Consider the following 23,009-nt stretch of genomic DNA (forward strand, 5'->3'; position numbering starts at 1 on the left):
GGGGCCTGATGTGTAAAGAGCCGCCTTCCCCACCGCGGGGGCTCACAGGACGATACCACCCTTGGAGAGAGCTTAAACCGGCCTCAGCTTGGCTATGCATCTCACAGTCACTGCTCTGTATCCAGGTGGCAAACGTTTACCTGAATGATGCAGCAGCGTCGGCCTAGTCGCCATGAACATCGCCATGAAAGGGATAGAATTGCACAAAATCGGGCTACAATAATAACCAGAGATCCAGATGTGTGTTCTAGATACAAGTGTTTGTGGTTTTATGAATTAACACTTATGTATGTAGGCGTCGTGAAATTGGAAATGATGATAGTGTATGTGCGCAGTAATGATGAAATGTTATTGAGTGGAATTCTATAAATGTATGTATTGTAGTTAATTATGTGAAAAGTTTAAATTTAAACTATATCACATTAAATACATAAATAACCAGAGATCCACAGTATCCCTCCATATTATTCCCACCAAAAATATCTCCGTACATATGGTTGTTTGTCTCGCCATAGGCGATATTTTTTGGGGGGGATAATTTGTGAGAGCGGAGGTTACGGGGGTGTCCCCCGCCCATTTAAAAATAATGCAGGGTTTGCGGGGGTGTCCCCCGCAGGGTTCATGCCCCAATATCGCTGCAAAAATATGGCGATATTCGTGTATCGCAATATTTTTGCGGGGATATTAACACATGGAACCAGATCCACAGTGTTTACGCCTGCATGACTTTTGCACATTCATTTTACTTTACTCCTCAAGGAACATGAGCCCCATGGTGTCGTGCAATGAATAAGTAGAAACATAGTACCTATGTTCCATTATGAGGCCTTAGGCGCAGAACCAACACCACTGTGCTTTGTTTAGCAGGTCACATCATCTCTGCAATGGGAAATCTGATATTATGGAATGTGCTCTCCTGCTGCACTGGACTCTCGCTTCACTACTTTTTAAGTCAATATTAGTTTACATGGCCTATTTTCCTTATGGATCACTACTTTGCTCCTGATTAACCGTTCATTAGCTCCCGCCTCGGAATGGGGACCTGGTGACGCCTAAGGGGGCGGGGTAACTGCTGAGCTAGGGAGAGGAAGACGCAGCAAGTGCAGGAGCTCTGGTCCTGACAGCCGAATCAGCAGGTTCCTTGAGGGGACCGCCGCAAGAGTCGAGCCTCTGTTACTGCCAGTGATACCTCTGGTGTCAGTGGAGGGCCCTGTTTCAGCAGAGGACTGCCGTGCTGACAGTGCAGCCACCATTTTCCTATTCAGCGCTTAGGTACCGTGCGCACCAGGAAGTACTTTAGGCCTACACACAGGAGGAACACTCAGACCCTCCTTCCGAGAATCCAGTGCAGCCTCATCCCTATTGAAATAAGCCATCACCTTTTGAGAATCCACAGTACAGCACAGATGTCCCCTAACACCTCATGCATGTGAGAGACACGCTCTCACTAACATTAGTTGATGTCTTGTCAGAGCCACTCACCGTCTTAAAAAGAAGTCACGGGAATGGAGATGAGAGCGAGAAGTGAGTGTGACTTCAGATGAGCATGAGAGGTCTCTGCAGTGCTACCCTCACCTGTTGCGTGTTACGCCACCACCAACGATATCAAGTATGATGCATCGGATGCTAACAACGTTTTTCCAGATGAACAACAATTCTCTAAAAGTTGCAGGGGCATTCGTCAATCCGAAGAGCATCACACTGAACTCATAAAGTAATTCCGTAGTTGAGGATGCTGACCTCACTCCAGGCCCTGAGTCTCTCAAAGTATTCAAGCTGCTGATATCTTTGGCCCTCAATCGGGTACCCGCTGGGACCATCTCAGGATTAGGAAGATCATTGCCCAACAGACATGGGACAGGGATGGAGTCTTTCACCGCTACATGGCGCTGGGTTGTTTCACCTCGTCAGCTGAACTCTAGTATCGCCAAGGGGCACTTACTCTTTCCGTCAAACCCACTCATGCTACAATCAGGCCCATCAATATTTTGGCCTGGCTGTACCCACTTCCAGGTAACAGCAGTGACACTGGCCGCTGTGCCTCGGACCATTGATATACACATGTTCTAAATAGAGTTGAGTATTATTGGGAACTGGGATCTCTTCTGGAGATCCAGTACCTTTCCCACTCAGTGTAAACAATCCACATTTAGCCACTCCTTGGCCTGCTGGGAATTCCTCCTCTAGGAGGCCCACACTAATGATGGCCTCTTCCATGAGTCCAACATTCACTATCGCTTGCTTGGGTAAGCGCTTGCAAGCAGGATCCCCTTTCCAATGGCCGAGCTCCTTACACATGAAAAATCCTTTGTGTGGTGAGAACACAAGTGTCCCAGTGTTAAGGGTGCCTGTACTCTTTTTGATGCGTACAGCTGAACTTAAGTTTTGGGATTTCACTTCATTCTTTTGGGTACCTGACTTCAAAGAGGATTGGGTTGGACCTTTGTCCTTCCCATCCTTGTTTACTTTTTTGTCTGAAGATTTCTCTTCCGTTTCTTTCTGGATTTGAGTACTTGCAAACCTGTCGGCCAGCCTTTGCAAGCTCCATAGGGTCTGTGATAGTCTTGTCCACAAGATGCTGGTGTAGGTCAACCTTACAATTTTTCAACACATGCTCACATGCAATCAAATTGTACATCCCTTTAAATGTGTCAACTTTGTTACCAGTCACCCACCCGCTCGGGTATTTCAATGACAAGTGTGTGAATGCTTCAAATGTCTGCCCACTTTTCTTTCCGAGCTCTCGGAAGCCCTTGAGATACTGTTCTGGGGTTTTACAGAACTTCCTGAGGAGGGGCCGCCTTCATGCTTTCATAAACGGGCCTTTCCTCAGGAGTTTACTGAAGAGTTGCATCAGTCCCTGGTGTCGGTAAGCGACTCATCAGGGCTGCACCCCACAGTACCTCGTCCAACTCCTGTAGCTGAAAAGCCAGCTTGAACACTTCAAACCAGTACAAAATATCCGTCCCCACTTCGTAAGTCTGCACTAAGTCTTTGGGGATGTGCCGCCAGGGCTTATCCCGGGCACTCTGGTTTGAGCCACTACTGCTGCTTTCGCTATAGGTGCATCTGTTGGCCTCCATCTACGCTTCAAGCGCCAGCTTGCGCAGCTCTATGACGGCCCTGTTCTATTCTATGGTGACTGTGTTCCGCTGTTTCTGTTCTTCTAGGGCTAGCCTCCTCTTCTCCAGCAGGAGCTTTCTAGCCACTATCTCATTAACAGCCGGAACAATTACTGGGCCACTTAGAGACTGTGCTGAGGCCTGGTACCCTTGGGATGCCACACTTGCCCCTGATCTCACTGACACTATAGAGTGTTGCAAAACCATGCTTGCCCCGGGCGGAATGGTTGGCAAAAAACACTGCTGATGCTGTCTTCCTCCTCATCTTCCACTTCCCCCTCCGGAAGGTCTTTTCAGTTCGAGTACAGGGGTCTAGCTCGTCCCCTTGGGTCTTTTCCCCAACTACCCTTGCTTCTACCCAAGCTTGGAGGCTGGTCAGCAACTCAGGTTTATTAACCTTAGTGCTGTGGGGGAAGTCCCTCTCTTGACCTTGGACGTGCAGTGGAAATAACAAAGAGTTTTCTACATTCAAAAAAGAGTTTTGGGAAATCAACACCAGAATACGTTTAGCACAATTTTTCTTGTCCTGATGAAGGCCCTGTTGACGATCATATGAGAATGCCTAGGACAGACCTATCTCTCATTAGGCTCCGAAACACAATGTGTCGATCTATAACCAGACAAAATATACACGTGTCAGATGTCCAGTTTTGTTTGAATGGGTCATTCCCCAATGAGCTTTTCTTCTGTACTAAAGTCATTACTAAATAAAATCTAGGTTGAGTTTGAATATACAGATATAAGAATCTCAATTACTCTCCTAAAGTACATGAAGGGTGGCACGGGTGTGTGAGACAGTTGCAGTGTAAATATGTATCAGAATTAGTCTTTTTTCTCTCTTTTGAGTAGTGTTGTGTACAGAGCATTGTCATTCATGCGTACTAACCTCACAGTGTGACACAGCCTTTTAAAATAATATATTGGGACGTCCATGATAGTAGGCAAAGGGATGTCCCCATTTGGTGTCTTTCATGTAGTATGAATTGTTTTTTATAAAGGTTTTGATTAAATATGAAACTGCTCTTTAACATATTTCTGGTAGTGCGCAGTGGATTTTTCAACCATTGCTAGTGAACATAGCTTAAAAGTATTTGAATACGTGGAAAAGGGAGGGGTCGCCTGTAAACTTTCTTGTTTTTTGAGTATATTGTCTCTTTCTCTCACGATATAGGTCTCCGATAGCAAGAAAAAATTGAGAAGTACCCATAGTAGATTCCAAACACATAGTCCCAGACATGACAGGTGACTGCCCTTGATAGTGAGAGGCAGGAGCGGGTTTCAGGTTGACACAGTGCATATCAAAGGTTGTTGGGGTTTCTGGTCTCCTTTGTTAAACCTCCGACCAGGCCCCCCTTAGTATGTGAAGCTGCCACCAGCAGTGCCAACAAAGAAAGGGTGGTTCCCTGAAGCCTTTGTTAGTTAATTAGGCTGGCTATGGCAGGAGGAAGGTTTTGCCCTCCCCCTTCTGAGATGCCTTGATGTAATCTTGGCTGTCATATTCCAACTAAATATGACGGGGGATGGCACCTCTGAACTGTGTCCACCCAGAGTACATGGGTCTATGTGTATGTCGTGCAGTTTGCATAGGAAAATGTGTAGATTAGCCCCACATATTTTCTGGAGGTTTATCCAACATCATTCTATTTCTTTTAAAACTTCAAAAAACCCAGGCTAGCGCACCCCCACTGTGTGGATGGTCAAATTCCTCAGAAGGAGCACCTGTCAAGAAGCTGCTCAACAAGAGTCCTGACCATGATTGCATGATCTGCTGTTAAAGCTCTGACAGTGATACAATCCTGGTTTATATGTTACATTCTGGTAATTGTAGTCAGAGTTTTATAAAGGAGAAAGAAAAAAAACAAGTCTTAGAATGCAAGAAAAGGCATGCTTTTTGGAATAAATGCACTTGGTAAATGCAGTGCCTTTATAATAACCATTAACGTGTTTATTACAAAATACTATTGACACGTTACTCACACATAATTTGTTAGAACTCGAGAGCTCTGTCAGTAAGAGGTCAAAAGAGATGGTACTCTTACCAGACTTTTCTGTATACACAGTGGACAGTTTGGCAGTAAATCAGTGGTAAATCTGCCGATTTACTGTCAAGATCATTTATCCTTACCGCCACTCAGTCCTGTGTCATTACCAGGGTATTATGAGTGACGGCATGACAGTGCAAATCCTCATTTTCAGAGTCTATATAACTCCATGTGGATTTGTGAGGGATTTATCGAGTAAATCAGTGGATTTTCTGGCCTTAAAGTGGAGGATTATCCTCCATCGTCTTGCTGGAGGTAAATTCTTCATTTTAAGTGCAAACTTGTAATTCGGCAGTGCAGTAAAAATGGCAGTAATTTTGTTACTGACAAAAAAAAAAACAAATGCTTACTGGATTTCCGTCACGTTTTTTCCACACAGCCAAACTCGTAATGAGCCAAACCTCCGTCCTGCTGCTACCTCTGCGACAACATGCCCATTTTTTGGTCAGTTGGGCCAAGAAAACACTGATTAGCTGCATAACAGCAGAGCTTTAGGTACCTCTTGAGCTGGGCCCCAGAGAAATCACGGAAAGGCTGGTAACCCCAGCCAGAAAAATGGTTGGAGTCAGGGCTCAAGTCGAGGGTACACGTGGGAGGACAGAGTCCACCCATATTATTCAGAGGGTGGAATTAGTCCCCCCTAGCTAAAATAGAAACACTGGATGTCCTCTGTGAATTTATGAAAATCAAACCACAGTGGCCAGGTTTGTAGGCCAGACACTTCACCACTGCACTACATAACCTGATGAAAAATAGCAAACCACTAAAGGTGAAATGTTGGAATTCGCTACTGCATGTCCCTTGGAAAACATTTGTATTGGTTCTTGGAGTTTAAAACATGCCCACCTTTTAACGTTTTCAAATACACTATTCGAAGAAAATATCCTGTCTTGGTTTTGTGTGTGTGTTGATTTTATGAAAGGCAAATGCCATTCGTCCTGTGCAATTTGGGGGGGGGGGTCATGCAAAGCCAATTTAATGAAATGTGCATATTTTGCCTCGATATGCTAATTTCTGGCAACGTCACCTCCCATGCGTTTGTTGATGAGTCCCCCCCACTTACATTTTTAGGACTTGACGCCTGGCTGGAGTTCTTTTAACAGTGCTATAACTCAGCAGCAGTACTTCCAATCCCATTGCCCTTGTAAACCGACAGGGGGCGTTCCATGACCTCTCGGAGAACAGGAATCGCCGTCGGACATCTCGAGATATCACCTCAGCGTGTACAAATAAATTATTCTGCGCGCGCTCGTTTAAAGTAAACCTTTAGAGGGGTGAAAAGGCACCGATAAGAAAAGAAAATACACATCAATAAATCTTCTCCAGCTCCCACATTCTAGAGTCAACGCTGCAGAGTCTGCCGTGGGCCTAAATCAGAGCGCGCGGCTGGAGGCGGTCCGAGCTGGTTCCAGCCAGGGCATAAATCCACTTGACTCTGTGTAACCCCTTATCAGAGAGTACAAGGCTATCCATTTCTGGCTTCATTGGTGTCATCATGGCTAAATGCCTGTCCCCTCAAGTGCTCTTCTGCAACACCTCATACGCCCGCATCATGAGCACGGTTGCCTGTACAGATGACTTCGAGCACCCTTATAAACATTCAAGTTGGGGATTTTGAGACATAAAGAGGGAGTCTTGTGCATCCCACCTTGACCTGCAGAGAGCGATATTTTAAGAGAAAAAGCCAAAATAATGAAATGTTATTTTGGGTATACAGTTGCAAATGTCTATCTTAAATAGGGAGACTCGCCTATACGCATCTCCTATAGCCCCATAGCACCACGCAAATCAGTGGCAAAGGCGGGGTGGGCGGGGGCACCGCCCCTCCCGCCCACCCCTCCTGGTGCCCATTGCAGCACCCAGACTCCCGCTGGTGGCCTATTGTCTGCTCCCCCGCCCGCCCCCCCCCCCACCTCGCACCAAAAGCTGCATCAGCTACTGGTGTAAATGTACTTGCACATTATATATACAACGTCAACGTCCAAGGTCCCACGGTCTGGCACATGCATATTACCTCGCCTTAAATTAGGGGTTCTCTTTTATTCTGCACACAACCCATTTCATTTACTTAATTGATTGTCCATGCAGCCTTTATCCAAGACTGTTTAAAGTACGCCTTTACCCAAAACTATTTAAATTAGGTAATTAAAAAAATGATGAGAATAAAAAACGGAATAAACTTTTCGGAGATCTTCTTACTATGTAAAAGAAGTGTAGGCAGTCGGTGGTCCGTGGGCAATCTAATGAACTGTGGGGGTATTCTGAAGGTTAAGCTACAGTTATAGAGGCACATGCCCTGAGACTATCTGGAAACAAGGTTCCCCTCAACCTGACAGCCCTTCATCACTTTATTTAAACCCAATGTGAAGCCCAGACAGGAAGGAGTGTACGCTTATTTCCAAAGAGAAATGTCCCCTTTCCCACTACAGTGAATCTGAGCAAAGTCTTGGCTAATCTCCCACTTTCAAAGTGACTTGCAGGCCAAAGAAAACCCCTCAGAACTATTCAGCAATCACTGATGCATTCATCCTGTTACACTATTCAGCAATCACTGATGCATTCATCCTGTTACACTATTCAACAATCACTGATGCATTCATCCTGTTACACTATTCAGCTATCACTGATGCATTCATCCTGTTACACTATTCAACAATCACTGATGCATTCTTCCTGTTTGGCTTTGTAATTGTAATGAAATTGACATTACTTCAAAAAAAAAGAATGTTGAAGTTCAGATCGACTGATATGGTCCTTCTTCCACCCCATTCGTAAATCTTGAAGTCAACGCCATATTTTTATTTCGTGAAAAATAACCAGGATGCCCATCCAACTCCCATCCATAAGTGCCTTTGGTCCACTTATCAAACGGTCTACCCTCCATCGCCTACGCCTGGTTTTCCTGCACTGTTTGCATTGGGCTCCTTGTTCCCCCCCCTGCTTAGGCAGGGGTTTCTCCCTGAAGTCTGATTCACCAAGAATGCACCAGGATCCGTCATCGTACTAATGAGAGATAAATTAAACTGAACAATTAAGCACCCAGGGATTCCTCTGAATTTCGAATGTTGCCATATTCACCCACTCCATATCAGATCACAATTCTATGCCCACATTCAAAATATGTTCACAGAAGAATCCAGACTCACCCTGTGGACATATGATAGTACAGCCTCAATTCAGGATTGTGTGAGCAACACCTGAATGCCTTGATAAAGACGTAGGACACAGGCTCCCTACATCACGGTGTCAAATACATACATTTGTGGCAATGTGAGCCACTATTTAGGCTTATCCCACTGGCTGCCCACTCTTTGCTGAGCACTGGGCTCCAAAGAGCTCTGCCAAAGAATTGGGAGTAGAATAGGCAGTCAGTAGACAAGCCACAGTGCTCCCCCATAAGACAATGGCATTTGTCTTGCATGGAGCAATAATGCAAGCATTTCTTTTAATGATGCCTACCCGTGGTGCCTTGGTCTATGGCTCTGAATTGGGAGCCACGGTCTGGAAAAGCCACAATGTGGCACTGTGACATGTGTGGCTTGTTAACTCAAATAGCCTATTCCACTCTCCCAGTTCATGGTACAAGGGTTTTTGCTTGCATTTTTAAACCCACCATAATAATAATGGTGTTTGGTAAATATGCCCCAACACTCTAATAAGAGTGTACCGAACTTGAGCTTCGAGTAAGTATTCGGCTGAATTCCAGATGAAAAAGCAATTCGGCTTCGGCCGAATAGTTTCTTGCTATTCGGCTCTTGCCGAATACTTTGACATTCTCATTTGAATACAATGCAACATGAACTCAGAAAGGCAAATATAGACTTCAGTTTGCAAAACTGAATAGAATTAGACCAGACAAATTGCTATCACACAGCTCAAAAATATCTTATATTGTAATCTATTCTTTGGGGCATGTTTTGTTACAGATTCTTAGACAAAAAAGGTGCTCATCTTTTATACTTAGACTGCAACAATACAGGAACATCTTTTCTTTTGGCAAATGTTTATATGCAATGTGCACTTTTTTTCAGTTGGAAAAATCTAACTAAAAGAAATGTGCATAGATACTTTCAGTTCCTGTCATGTCACTTCCCATTATGTACGTCATAGTCATAGTTTTCTAAGGACTTGAGTCCTGAGTTTAACATTATCTGATATTTTATCAGGAAATTATAAGTTGTATATGTTTGTGTATTGGCGAGAAAGAGTGGCTAGGATAAGTGAAAAGTGAGCAGCATTTGTTTGGGTGGGGTGAATAGTTGTGAGATGGAGTTCTCGCATTTTAGATTTCCATTTGACTTGTGTCCTGCATGAGCCGACAAGAACCATTTTATACATTTCTATGTGAGCTGCAAAGAAGTTTCGAAACTCGACCACATCGACTTTGCAACTGGATAGAGAATGCAATGCATCTGATTCACAAAGGTAGTCCTTTTGCATTTGTGAAGCTTCCTACTTTAACTGGCACTAAATATGCAACAATCTTCTGTACATTTGGTCCCTTCATGTTGGTTAAACCTGCTTTATTTCTGGCGGTTATACTTTAAATAAAGATGCTACATTAATTACAATGAAGATAAATAAAAGTATAGAATGCATTTAAAATGGTGCTTTATTTGTTTTTTTAATAAGTGTGTTTTTTGAAGTTTGGAACAGGATTTATTAAATAAAGCATATTCAGCTTCATATTCGGCTTCGGCCGAATAGTTGTTAAACTATTCGGTATTCGGCCGAATACTAAATATGCTATTCGGTACAGCCCTACACTCTAATAACAAGGATGGAAGAAAAAGAGGAAGAGGAATACGAGCAAGAAGCCACTGCACTACTTAATAACCCCATTTGATTCCTGCAACCATGTGAGCTGACAGATATCACTGCCCTATAAAACAAGGACGTAAAATACATTGACATTGGTTTTGCGTTGAGCAAAAATGCAATAATGTCTGCATTGAAACATCACTTTTCTGTATGCTCTAAACTGGAAGGGAACTTCCAGGGATCATCAGTGGGTGGCGCTGTGACATGTGCGGTGTGATAACTGAAAAGGCCTATTCTACAATCACATAACATGGCAGAAGTGTTTTGGTCTTGCCTTTTTTTAAACCAATTTTTTCTTTGTGTTTTGCAAACATGTCCGAATATGCCAATTGCAAGGATGTCAATGGCACCACGTTGATGATCCCCAACGACGGTGAAACGTATAAGTGGTGGTGGCATCCTTGGAAGATGGCAGTAGAACAAGGAATACATGAGAAGTTCAGAGATTGCTGTTTAGTGGTCTGCAAGCCTTATCTCCATTGCCTACACACCTTCCAGATTATCTCTATACATGGGCAATTGGCTATAGTTTTCTAAGTGAACATTCCTTTGTCCCTTGTACACAATTCAGTCCCAGGTGGCACAGTATGGACATCATTTAGGGTTCGCCAGGGGTTGCAACTGCGATCCTTGGGTTTCTCTTGCTGCCCCTGTGGTCTCCCCTGCTACCCGTAAAGAAAATGCAACAAAATATAAATATATTTTTTTTCAAGATTGAGGCTCATGTGCTGTGGCTAGAGGCATGTGGCTCTCTGTTTCTGGAGTGACTGTTTTTCTGATAGCTATAGCCGGTAAAATAGCTCATTGGGTTGAGCGCTGGCTACCTCAATGTGTGTGAGATCTGCAGGTTGCAGGTTTGACTCCCAGCAAGGTCAACTCAGCCTTTCATCCTGCGGAGGTTGATAAATGAGTACCAACACAGGTTGGGTGATATTGTATGTATATTTGTTCTATATGAGGCGCGCTTAAGCGTAAGTGCTATATAATAACACATCATTATCGTTTGGCCTTGGACGTCTGCTTGCATTCACAGTGATTTGGTAATATGGGCCTATACGCTCTGATATTAACGATACATATGGTCATCCATTCTTATAAGAAATGTATATCCCTTTACAGTGATATCTTAAACATATTTTTTGTAGTTTACTCAGAAACAATGCTATGTGATGCCACTTCCTGTTTTGTCGAGGGGTGGAAGGTTGTATTCCATCGCATCAGATGGTGTCACTTTGGGGTGGGGTCAAATGGCATCACTTCCTGTGATGTCATCCAAGGTCAAGGGTCGTGTGATCTCACTTCCGCTACCCCTGGCATTTTGGTGAAATGGCGTCCCTGTGGCACAGATTCCAATGCGAAAGCATGAATAAATGAAATCCTGTGTGTTTATGTTGATTCCTGTGACTTTGCAGCTTGGGGTCTTTTTAACAGCTTTTATTTAAGTCCCTCTTGCTAGGGGTAATTTTTCCAAGCACATTGATTACTAACACGTTCCATCATTGAGAAGCCTATTCTTCCCACAACAGAAAAAGAAGAGTTAAAACGCACCCATCTTCGCCATGCGGGTAATCCGTTTAGGTGTAGTTACTGAAATAAATGTTCCTTTCACTTTGATGCAGGAATGAATGATGGGCCAGGGAAACACTAATTACTAGGATTTGGTGGTAAGCCCGTATTGCACATATAGGTTTCCGAGTCCACTGTACTGGACTTACACATACTGGGTTTTCAGGAATGGATCAACCAGCATAAAGGACCGTGCGGCGGTGCCACAATTTGTAAAAATAAATAACATTTGACCTTTACCCTCCTTCTACAGGTCATGCCCTGGCCAAGAAACCCTCTATCAAGGGAGCTACATGGAAAACTAGAGTCCCATATCTCCACACTGGAATGCAAGAAATGGAAAAACCAGAGCACTAGACAACAAATAAGCTCTCACTCTGCACACACACGCTGAAATAGCATACCTACTTTCCTCAGGCTGGTCCCCTCTCTGCCCAATTCTGGGAAGAACAGAAGACCTTGTTCTTCTAGGAACACTACACCAACCCATAGCTCTGGCTACTGATGGTGATTCTATCTTCTCTCTACTCCCTTCCACTGAGTACCCCATCCACTGCTTGTACACCATTCAGCTGCTTTGCAGCTTGGTTGACACTTCATATAAATCACCTACATACATGAGCACATACAGTACACATTACTATTCTATGGGTCTCCTGGATCATGGAATATGTCTGTTAGAATGTATGGATGTGGTTTTAGCTACAGTGGAATGGGCCTACACATGATGATGTAGTTTAGCCCTCGGATGTCATGGCAGCGTGAAACACTCCATCCAGCAAGCAAAGGGGGCTCGAGACGGCGACTTGAAATAATTTCAAACGCGGATAGAGAAAAGCCTGGGGGAAAAAGAAATCCTTAGTGTGATTGATGTTCAATCGCAGAAGTGATTTTGTAAAAGGTGTCTTCGACACTACCCGGATGCAGCAGATGCAAGATAATTGGGAAATATACCCATCATTGAAATTAATATCTCAAATGAGTTGTGACGGGATAAATGCTGCTCTTGTCTTCGCAAAAGTTCGCAAAAGGCTCTTCAGGCAAATCACAGGAGGTCATTGGCTCTAATGGAGGCGTTGCCATCATGTCCAGAACAACATTCAGAGACATTTCCATGTGCCCTTCCCTTGATGGATGGAATATGCACACGAATCTAGCCAAGGGCACATTCACAGCTGCGTTGGATAAAGAGAAAGACTCTGGGGCATTTCCCTAATTGTCAATCAAGATTTTTTTAGATCAGTTTCCGGTAGCAACTTTAATGTTTGCTCATCCCAATAATAAGTAAATGATACAAGATCACAGTTAATGTTCTCTGTAAATCCAAAAATCAAAATCTGAGGAGTCCCCTTTGCTATTTTGATGTGGTGGATTCCCTCTTTCCCATCTTGACTACCAAATGCACAAGGTGGAACACAAATGTTCCTGAAAGAAGGTGGTCTTGCTCTGCTCAAGATGGGAAAGAGACCTTTTGCACTTCTTCCCTGTAATGAAAGTTTATTTGAGCTCGAAACAAAATATTTGCCTTTTGGACAGTGACTATGGAGCCTTGGATACATCCCTTAAAGGTATCAAAAGCTCCGCACACAGTACTTCTGAAAATATTGGGCCTCATTATAAGTATGGCAGTAAGGCAACACCGGTGCCGGGAGCGCTAGCGGCACCGTTGCTACCGTACCGCCATACTACGAGCTGTGCTCGCGGGTGCCTCTCATCCCCCAGGTCTGACCTAGCGGGCAGTGCAGCACCTGGGAGCACAGCATGTCGGATGCACCAGCACCGTTTTAAACTGTGCCGGTGCATCCGATGTCCCCATTCCCATTGAGCCCTCTGGGGTTCAAATGGGAATGGGGATGTACTGGGCCTGGCACCCGTGAAAGGGCAATTAGCGGGTCCGGCTGGGCCGGAATAGTCAGGTAATTGCCCATTCGTGGGTGCCAGACCCAAATGCGAGTTTGGAGGTAGCCTTGCTGGTTTTAGCAAAGCTACCTCCAACCTCGTAATGAGGCCCATTGCCTCCATCAAACGGTAGAGCAACACCTTTCCTGGAACCACCAGTGGTGGAAATTGACTTTATTTACTGTAGAATCCCAATTAGTGAAGGTGCAAAGGGGGCTGGGGGGTGGGAGGTTTCAGCATGGAGCAGAGGTTATTTTCACCCCCCATAAACATTTGCCTCTAAGCCCCTCAGAAGATGAATAATGAACACCTGAAAAATTGCTGCATTTCTTCAAATGTTGTCAGCAAAGTACAAAAAGTGCACACATCTTAAACCCCCCAAAAAAGGCACACAATATTTTCTGTACAGCGCAACATTAACATGGGATTTCAGAGCACTCCTGTTCAGACCCTCAAGTGGTCTTGTGGAGAAGTAGTAGTAGTCATGTATATCACACTTTTTCCCATGTGTATGGCCTCAACGCGCTTGTGGTGGTAACGCCCTCGGGGACCAAAGTGCAGGTGTAGGAAAATGTGCAGACAAGGCTTATGATGCATGTGGGCATTTGGCCAAGATTAGGAATTAGGTGGGCTGACTAGGCTTCTGTAAGCAATCCAAGAGGTCAGGCATGTGGACGGGTGCTGAGGGAGGTCACAACAGTGCACTAGTGCAAAAGATTAATTATGTGACCAGCTAGTATTCTAAAGGAAGATGTGTTGAGGCAAGTCTGGTGTAAGGAGGCGAAAAAAATGCATTTTTCGTAGTCGTAACTGCATTCTAAAGTGCACGGATGGAAGGCGTGCCTGCGGCAGATGTCCACCGAAGTGGTGCATCTCTATGTACCTTAAGCTCGGATGGAGCTAATCTTTGATTCCGTTGTGTGAGCCGATCGTCTGTGTGAAAAGACAATCTACCCTCATCGGCTATTCTAGGCAGTAAAGACCGACTGCCCTCAAAGTCCTCTAGGCGCAAATAGATCAGCAATCTTAGTACGTCTTCTACTCGTGACTGACAGGTGTAGGGATCACAGGATTCCCTACGTGCAATAGACAGGCTACCCTTATAGTTTAAATATATATTTCTTAAGTTCCATAAAAGGCTACCAATAGACATCTTCTAAGTGGAATATCAGAGCTAACATTCACAATTTCTACTAGGGCAGTACATGGCCTAGCCTTCATAGTTCCTAATGTGCAATTGACTTTGAAGTAGTTGGTACATCTGTAAAGACTGCATTATCACTGGAATGGACCAAGACATGCTGGCCTAAAGCCTCTTTTAATCGTAGTAGACTGGTTGTCGTCATTGAGTTTATGAACCCAATTTCGAGTATGTTGTGAGTGTTTTATCAGCAATCCTCGTGGTTCTTTGACTGCTAGTATGCTACTGGTATGGATTCTCAATGTATGTCTCCACGGATCTAATGGATGGCAACACATTGCTGAATTTTGTGCCCTGGGTGGCTATCAAAATACATTTCTTTGATGACGTACCAGCTACCAACAAACTGTCATGGTGCACCAGCCAGAGAGAGACGGCCTGGTGGGCTGTTGTGTGTTCGTGTATACTGGGTAGTGTGTGGATTTAATGTGTAGGGCGGACCACCACAACAGCAGCCGGCATCCACCTGTAATTCTACGTACACGTGGCTTGTTGGTGTATAGATGTGAGGGAGACATGCATACGAATGATGCTGTGATGGTAGAGATAGGGGTGAGATAGGGGTGGGGAAGAGAATTTCAGGTTGGTGTGGGGAATAGCCAGGTTTGGAGGGCCTTTCTGAAGGAGAGAAGGTTGTCAATGCAGCAGATGTGGAGTGGAAGGGAGTTCCAGATGGTGGGGGCTTGGAGGGAGGGTGAGGATCCTCCCAGTCTGGTGGAGCTATAGTGGGGGATAACATGGAAAAGAGCAAAAGTGTCTCGCCTCCCAACCTTGCGACCACAGTTTAAATCCAGTCCTGACACGGATGCATGGAAAGCACTGCAGCATTTGAAAATGAATGTAGAGTGCACACAAGAGTGCATGTGGACTCCAAGGATTGGAAAGCCGAATCTGAGATCCGGGGAGACATGTTTGCCGGATCCCAGATCTCTGAAGATCCGGCCCAGTGACAGCACTGGGAACCATGCTTCCTTAGTGAATAAACATTGAACCATCTACAGCTGCTAAGTGTTATCGCAGAAGCCATTCTTTTTGCTGCTCTATCTGCAGGATTCCATATCAATGCGGTAGCCCCTCTTAGGTTACTTCTTTGCATGCTGTCTTAACCAGATCTTTTCCGCCTAAAGTGGAGGAAGTATGTCCGTGAACAGATCTCTCATTCCTCAAAGAAGATGTTCCTAAAAAAAAAGTAGCATTTGCTTGATGAAGTCGCAAACCAATGCTATGGCTAGAAAATAGTGCCCACCTGCTGAAAGGTAATGGTATATTTTAAGTTAATACTATTTTATTAGTATACCCAATCAAATGCTATTAAAAGTCTCCTTTAGTGATGAATTGGTCTAAAGGTAGTAGCAATTACTCAAGTTGCCTATTTCTTCCTATGCACAGCAGAAACTACCACTGGCTGGGCTGGAAGATGACTGCAGCACTGAAACACAGGGCCTCATTACGAGCTCGGTGGCATGGGAAAAATCAGCAGTAATGCAGTGGTAACTACATTACCAACATATTACCACTGCATTACCACACCACTGTATTACAGGTTTAGCAGTGAGGTGGAGGAAAAACCTCCAGCAAAATGCTGGAGGTAATTCCACCGTCTTACCAACAAAATGCACCCATTTTGGCAATATTACTGTTTGTGCTAATACCACCAGTGGTAACACCATCAAAATTCCTATGGAGTCCTATGGACTCCATCAATGGGCACTAACACTGCCAACCCGACACATGTAATCCAGCGATAATACCACCAACCAAGTGGTGCTAACGGTAATTCCGTTTGGTAGTATCTCTATGGATTTACCACCGGCATACCAACAAACTAGTAATGGGGCTGACTGGCCTTTCTTTCTCAGAGTTTGAACATTGAACTCATAACCTTTGGATATATATCTGGCATAGGTGAATCTTATCTAAATGGCCTCCTATGGGGCTCTGCAAGATATGTAGGTTGTGTATTGGCCAGCATGGATGGCAAGATACTTCAAGTAGACAGCTCTCATTTGGGGTGCAGTGAAGGTGAGGAATGGCCTTGACTTTCGTGAAATGGGGGAGACACGTTCTGTACTGTTTCAGGTTTTGATCCCCTAGCCATCACCTCACGTTCTAGGGCAGGGATCTGCAACCGTTTGCTCTCCAGATGTTTTGGACTACAACTTGGCGAGGGATCATGGGAGCTGAAGGCCAAAACATCTGGAGAGCCGCAGGTTGCAGGCGCCTGTTCTGGAGGCAGCCCTGCAATAGCAGTAGGAAGTGAACGAGGAATGGCAATGGCAGCCAGGCATAGGTCCTGCTGGGCGCTACTACGGCAACCCATTATAGAGCATTGTGCTGATTATTAACCTCATGTTACCCGTCACGCTCACAACCACCAGCTGTCTGAAGGGGGCCTTTAAAAAAAGAGCTTTCCAATGAAAGAAAACAACTGCGGTAGCTCCCTTCTGTTTCCTTCATGTATCTTTCCCATCACTGCAAAGGAGAAGGAAGAGTAAATACCATCGCCTGTAAAACCTGTCAATGGAGGGAAGGGGGGGCGGGGCACCACCATCCAATCCCTGAAACATTTGGGGACGGTGAACATGTGGGGCTTAGTAAATGAGCCAATTACAGTTTGCAGGGGACGTGAGTTCCCCAACTAGGGAACTGTCTTTCCACTGATTTTCCTAAAAACATCCCATATGCCAGGGATGTAGTTTCTCGTCTGCACCTCAAGAATATAAAACACCCCAGAAATCAATTTAAATAGTGCACACAATTCAAAAAAGGAACAAGAGTGCACGGCATTTTTGGAAATCCATGATGACGGTGGGCATGTTACCAAGTGGATTTCAAAGTGTTAAACCCCAAGTGGTGCAGATCAAGGAGCAGCCAGTCTCAGATTGAAATGTATGAATCAATAGGAACAGCTTCTGGGGAACAAGGACCACCTGTGAGTTTGTGGGAAGGCATATGGGTAGACAAGACCTGAAGGCCAATGCTCACAATCTAGACCCTGGCGTGACCTTGGGATTAAGAAAGTGGCTTTCTGATGAACAGCTAAACAGACACAATGGAGGGATTCACTCGCATCTTCCTGGACTTATTCGTGTGATACAAAATCCTTGACAATGTTAATGACTGGCAAGTGGCCGAAAGCGTGGAAGCACGGTCGCATTTGGCAATCCGCTCTAACGCAGCACATGGCTTAAGTGAGGATATAAGGACTCTGTTTCGTCTTTGTGCTATCTATGCATTGAGAATTCGTCTCCCCATGGTCACCAGTTCATGCGAATTGTTTGCGCTGTGCTCCGCACCGCCACGACCTGAGTCTAATGCAACGCCAGAAAAACCTGTTCGCTTTTACTTTCCAAGTTAATTCACCATGTGCCCAGGCAGGGTATTCCCGCAGATCCTTCCTGTGCGTTTCATCTGTTCTCCTCCTTCTTCCCCATCCGGACAGCTCTCTGCCCCCCCCCCCCCCTCTCTCTGCCTCCAGCAGCCGCCCGTGTCCCCAGGCAACCCTGCCAAGCCCCCGTCTCTTCTCCACCCCTCGCAGTCAAGCCATGTTGCGCCCCATGTTCCTCTCTGCCTCTTTTTTGTAAACATCAACTGTTCAGCAGTGACCAGAAGGTAGTAATGAGTATGCAGGGGTCTGAATTTAGCAAGAATGTGTTTTAAACTTTAAAATGATATGTGCCCTGGGGACACTAGGAGGCTGCTGGGATCCTGAATCAAAAAGAATTTTGATTTAAACCCCGCTTATTGTCACACAGGCACACAGTCCCTTTTTCTTTTTTGTCGTCATGGCTAAAACAAAGTACAAATAATTCCCATCCTGGTCCTCAGGTTTTTCGAGGACACTTATTTATTTATTTATATAAAACATATCTTAATAGCGGACTTGGCCCTAGAGCATAAGAGCCCTGCGCAAATGCTGCATATAAAAACACTAATATAAGCACATTTCACAATTGAAACATATATATACATTTAAAAAAAAAATATTTCCATAAAACTAGTTGTCCAGACTATTAAAACCAAGTCACCTTAGCGTACTCCTGCCTATTTTTTTTTACACAGGGAGACACAGTGCCCTATTGTCACACCTCGTAAGCATTCCACTTTGAGGGCCGGGCACTCTTTCCCAGCGGTACCACAACTGTCCCACCCAGATACGCTGGTAAGATAGCTCTGCTGGTTGAGCACTTGCTGCAGCGATCTGTGTGTGATCTGTAAGTCGCAGGCTCGAATCCCGGCAAAACCAGCTCAGCTTTTTGTCCTTCTAACAGTGAAATATGAGTAGCAACTTCGGTTGGATGATATTGTATGTAAATATGATCTAGGTAAACTGCGTTGGCACAAGCGCTATATAAATAACACATCAGCATCATCTGATTTCTCATTGATTGCTCCCATTAAATACTTTTGATTTCCTTGCAGTATCCCTCTTTTGAAATGTCTGTGTATTACTGATAACCTGTGTTTCCCTTTCAGCGCTGTTGTCTTCCCATTCAGTTGCATCGCACGTCTTGAGTGATGGCAAGAGAAGCACAACGCCTGCCATACACCCCAGCTATCAAACTGGACACTATTGAAATTGAGAACATCGGAATACTCATGATTTTCCTGTTCATTTTAAGGACAAACATGAGAATAATTTGTGCAGACAAATGTTATTTTACTTGAAAAAGTGCAAGAGAGGCTTGAAATACGTGTTGGCATTATAATTTTATGTGTAATAAAATGGCTCATCAAGACAAAACCCAACATTGGATCATTCAATCATCTTTCGTTATTACTTATGCAATATGGGTATTGGATCACCTAAACCTAGGGGCCAAGATGTTTAAGGATACAGAAACACAAAACGTTGGTGATCTCAAACTATTGCACATAATGAAAGGAGCCATTTTGTAACCATCATCACAAGCGCCACAACCCAAGGCAGATGCAACTTTGGTTCTGATAGCATTTGTTAGCGTGGTTATTGGGCACAGTGATTGGTCATTTCTGTTTATCTATGCTCACTGCATCCTGTAGACTATGATTCAGGTCATCTTGATCAGTATGATCAGAAATATTGAGCATAAGTAGAACAGGCAGGTGTTCCTCTATTATGCCTGTAGAGTTTCATGTGGAAATCAATCCCCTACGAGCTGCTATGCAATTGGAAACTGACTTATCCTGGAACTGTTTATGTGACTTAAAGGAGTTTAAGTCTATCTAAGAATAATGGCGGTAGGAGTAACAAAAAACAACAGTAATGGAATAATTGCCATTTTCACTGCTCCAATAGATTTGGAGTTTGAGGTTCATTTGAAGGCAATGCAGCGTGCCACTTGAGGTATTTCCTCAGATAAGTGGTTGACTGTTCATCAGCGGCATTACCACTCAAGCGAATTCCTGCGATCCCCAATAGAGCCCTGTGGGACACCTTGAATGTGAGTAACACAGTTACAATATTAAGGATTTACTGCTGTGGTATTGGTAAAAAAGGAGAGTGGTATTTGCATGGTCAATGCCATCAAATTAGCGATCAGGCCCAATCTTTGTTTTGTTTCCATAGTACCTGTTAAGTGGATCAAGAGCTTTTTCATGTTTTGGGTCACCCTGGTACCATCTTGTACATTACCTGCACTTTTCCCCCACCATCCCCCCTCGGCACTTCTCCCCTTCCACTTCCCTGCACTTGTGCAATCTGGATAACACAAGGCCTAGTAAGATCGCTGTTTTGTCCTCCCTCTGTTTCCACCTCCTTGTCTTGTCGCACCTAGAAACACTTAACGACAGGGCGCGTTATAAATGCCACATCAAATCATATAAAGAAACCGAGGGAATTCCTCCAGTGTTTTGGCCGCACCCTGGTAGTAACCACTACTACTTGCTTAAATTATAGTTTGAAAACAGTTATTAAATATGTTAATGTTAAAGGTATTCCTACTGTGCACCGTCACCACCGGAGTGATGCAATAACTTCAAAAAATTTGTCTTGATTGCTCCTCCAATGTAGTCTTTTTTCCTTTATTCGCTGTGCTCCTAAGGCAGAAGGCATGCATGTGGCCAGTGCACTTCAGACAGGTAAGTCCATCGTCGGGGGCCAAACCTGCATGTACACGGCACTATACATAGGCTACCAACAACACGTCTTCTCTCGTGCGCCACGATGGAGCGGTCATAGCTCTGTTCTTCCTCACCAAGCAAGCAGGATTGCAGGTGACCCCATTATAATTATCGCCCTTTAGTTAACGTGGATAACGGAAAATGTTCCGACTAACATGCTCTCTGCATGACATAGGATAAGGGAGAAATAGTAATTTTGACGCAACAGGGCTTCTAGGTCAACTGGAAAATAAAAGGTCACACGAATGATTAATTAGACACTTGATCCTCTTTATCGCGAGAGGGTTGAAGAAACACTACAGCCGATACGTGTTTTGACCTCTACTCAGGTCTTTTTCAAGGCTAATGGTACCGTGCCAGTCTGGACCGAAACGTCCAAAATAACCAGATTGTTTTCTGTGTCATATATTAATCTCGCTACTTGGTGGCCTCGTTTAGTCACACCTGAATATAGTCTCTCAGATATCTGTGGTGCATACACCTATCATATAAAACCTGGAGGCGCTTGTATGTAGTGACTGCATTAAATTCAGTCTTGCCCCACTGCAACGTTGGGCTTCGCCACACTGATGCTCCACTTCTCATTCATTTACTTTAAAATTGTTTTGGCGGAGCAGCTTGGACCTCTAGGAGCCCAACTCAGATTTGACTATAGTTGAGTGACATGAGCCATAGGAAACCCCCCAAAAAATTATATTGCTAATATCTTTTGACTTGTATGGATTTGGATGACATTTTCCCAAAATAACATTTGTCACAGGCCTCTCCAGACTGCAAATTATTGGAATGATTCATTAGAAAATGTAGAAGTTGTTAAGATAGCAAAAGAAACGCTGTTTTCGTCCTACTCTCATTCATTTTCCCATAGAGAAAACGTCCACATTGTATCGAGCAGAAGCACAAAACCGCTAGACAGAATTGGACCAAATGAGAAACAATTTGGGCACAAAGCGTTGACTTAATTTCCGGGACAGATTTGGGGTTATTCTATCGAGTAGGTTTTAAAATATTTGATGGGGAAGGTGGTGCCCCCTTCTACCAAAAATATAGCTGGATATCCCATGGTGCTTTGCGGAAGAGAGGATTTTCAGAAATGAAAAGCCTGTTTTTTTGTTTTGCTTGATGCGACCGATTACTGTGGTACTACCGGGGAATGAGAAAACGAAAAGTGCAAAAACAATGTTTTGGAGGCGGAAAAGGGATGAAATTGCTTCAGGCTAGAGGTGAAGAGGGGGAAAAGGATACCTTGGGAAATTGGAAAGCTGGGAGTGGCCTGGGGAGCCAGTTACAGATCAATTATTTTGGGACTATCACGGCAGTAGCAGGGGAATCTCACGAGGTTCCTGCGGTTTTCCTGGGAGAGGGCTAGGGATGGAACAAGGCAGATTAGGGGAGGAAGGGGACCATGGAAAGAGATCAGGGCACTTGGTGATTGCCTGTAAGAGCAAGGAAGAGATTGTTTTATTTTCAAGCTTTTTCGCATTATCGCGGGACTACCAAAGGAATACTGCGGGTATGAGTAGTTCATTGCCACTGTTTCTGTAGTTCATTGTGATTATCGGGGGAATATCAGGGTAATCCCGCATGAATCGGAAGAGCCAATCAGAAAGCCGAAGGCCACGGCTGATGGGCCCCAAAGAAACATATTGGTCCAACATGTACAGTGGCAAAGGCTGAAGGTCAGTGCCACTGGACATGGCCGAAGGCTATGGCTAGTGGGCCCCAAAGAAACCTATTGGTGCAATATGTACAGCGAACAGAGCCAAAGGCCGTGGCCACTGGCCATTGCCGCAGGCTATGGCTAGTGGGCCCCAAAGAAGCCTATTGGTGCAACATGTACAGTGGCCACAGCTGAAGGATGTGGCCCCTGGCCATGTCTGAAAGCCATGACTCATAGGCTTGAAAGAAACCTAGTGTTTTAAAATATACAGTGGGCATGGCTGAATTCCATGCTCACTGGCCAGGGCCGAAGGCAATGGCTAGTGGGCTCCAAAGAAACCTTATTGTTGAAATATGTACAGTGGCTCCAGCCAAAGGCCACGGCTAGCGAGACCCAAAGAAAGCTATTGGTGCAACATGTACAGTGGCCAGAGCCGATGGCCAGAGCCACTGGCCATGGCTGAAGGGTATGGCTAGTGGACCCCAAAGAAATCTATTGGTGCAATATGTACAGTGGACACAGCCAACATGAATAGTGGGCTTGAAAGAAACCTAGTGTTTTAAAAATATACAGTGGGCATAGCCAAAGGCCGTGCC

At 44.6% G+C, this 23,009-nt stretch overlaps 1 protein-coding gene and 1 long non-coding RNA gene across 2 annotated transcripts in view; one reads left to right on the forward strand and one right to left on the reverse strand.

The window, feature by feature from the left end:
* LOC138472185 (uncharacterized) overlaps positions 1–19,324 on the forward strand; it is a 226,922-nt gene extending 207,598 nt beyond the window's left edge. The window contains exon 3 of the long non-coding RNA XR_011268565.1: positions 19,128–19,324. This is a non-coding gene — a long non-coding RNA (uncharacterized lncRNA). The remainder of the gene's footprint in view (positions 1–19,127) is intronic.
* The window catches only part of MEGF6 (multiple EGF like domains 6), a 1,562,146-nt gene that overhangs the window by 1,438,443 nt on the left and 100,694 nt on the right, over positions 1–23,009 (reverse strand). The gene's annotated exons all lie outside the window — the stretch shown is intronic.

Source organism: Ambystoma mexicanum, chromosome 8 (genome assembly GCF_040938575.1).
Source record: "Ambystoma mexicanum isolate Mex_15411 chromosome 8, UKY_AmexF1_1, whole genome shotgun sequence".
Taxonomy (NCBI): Eukaryota; Metazoa; Chordata; class Amphibia; order Caudata; family Ambystomatidae; genus Ambystoma; species Ambystoma mexicanum.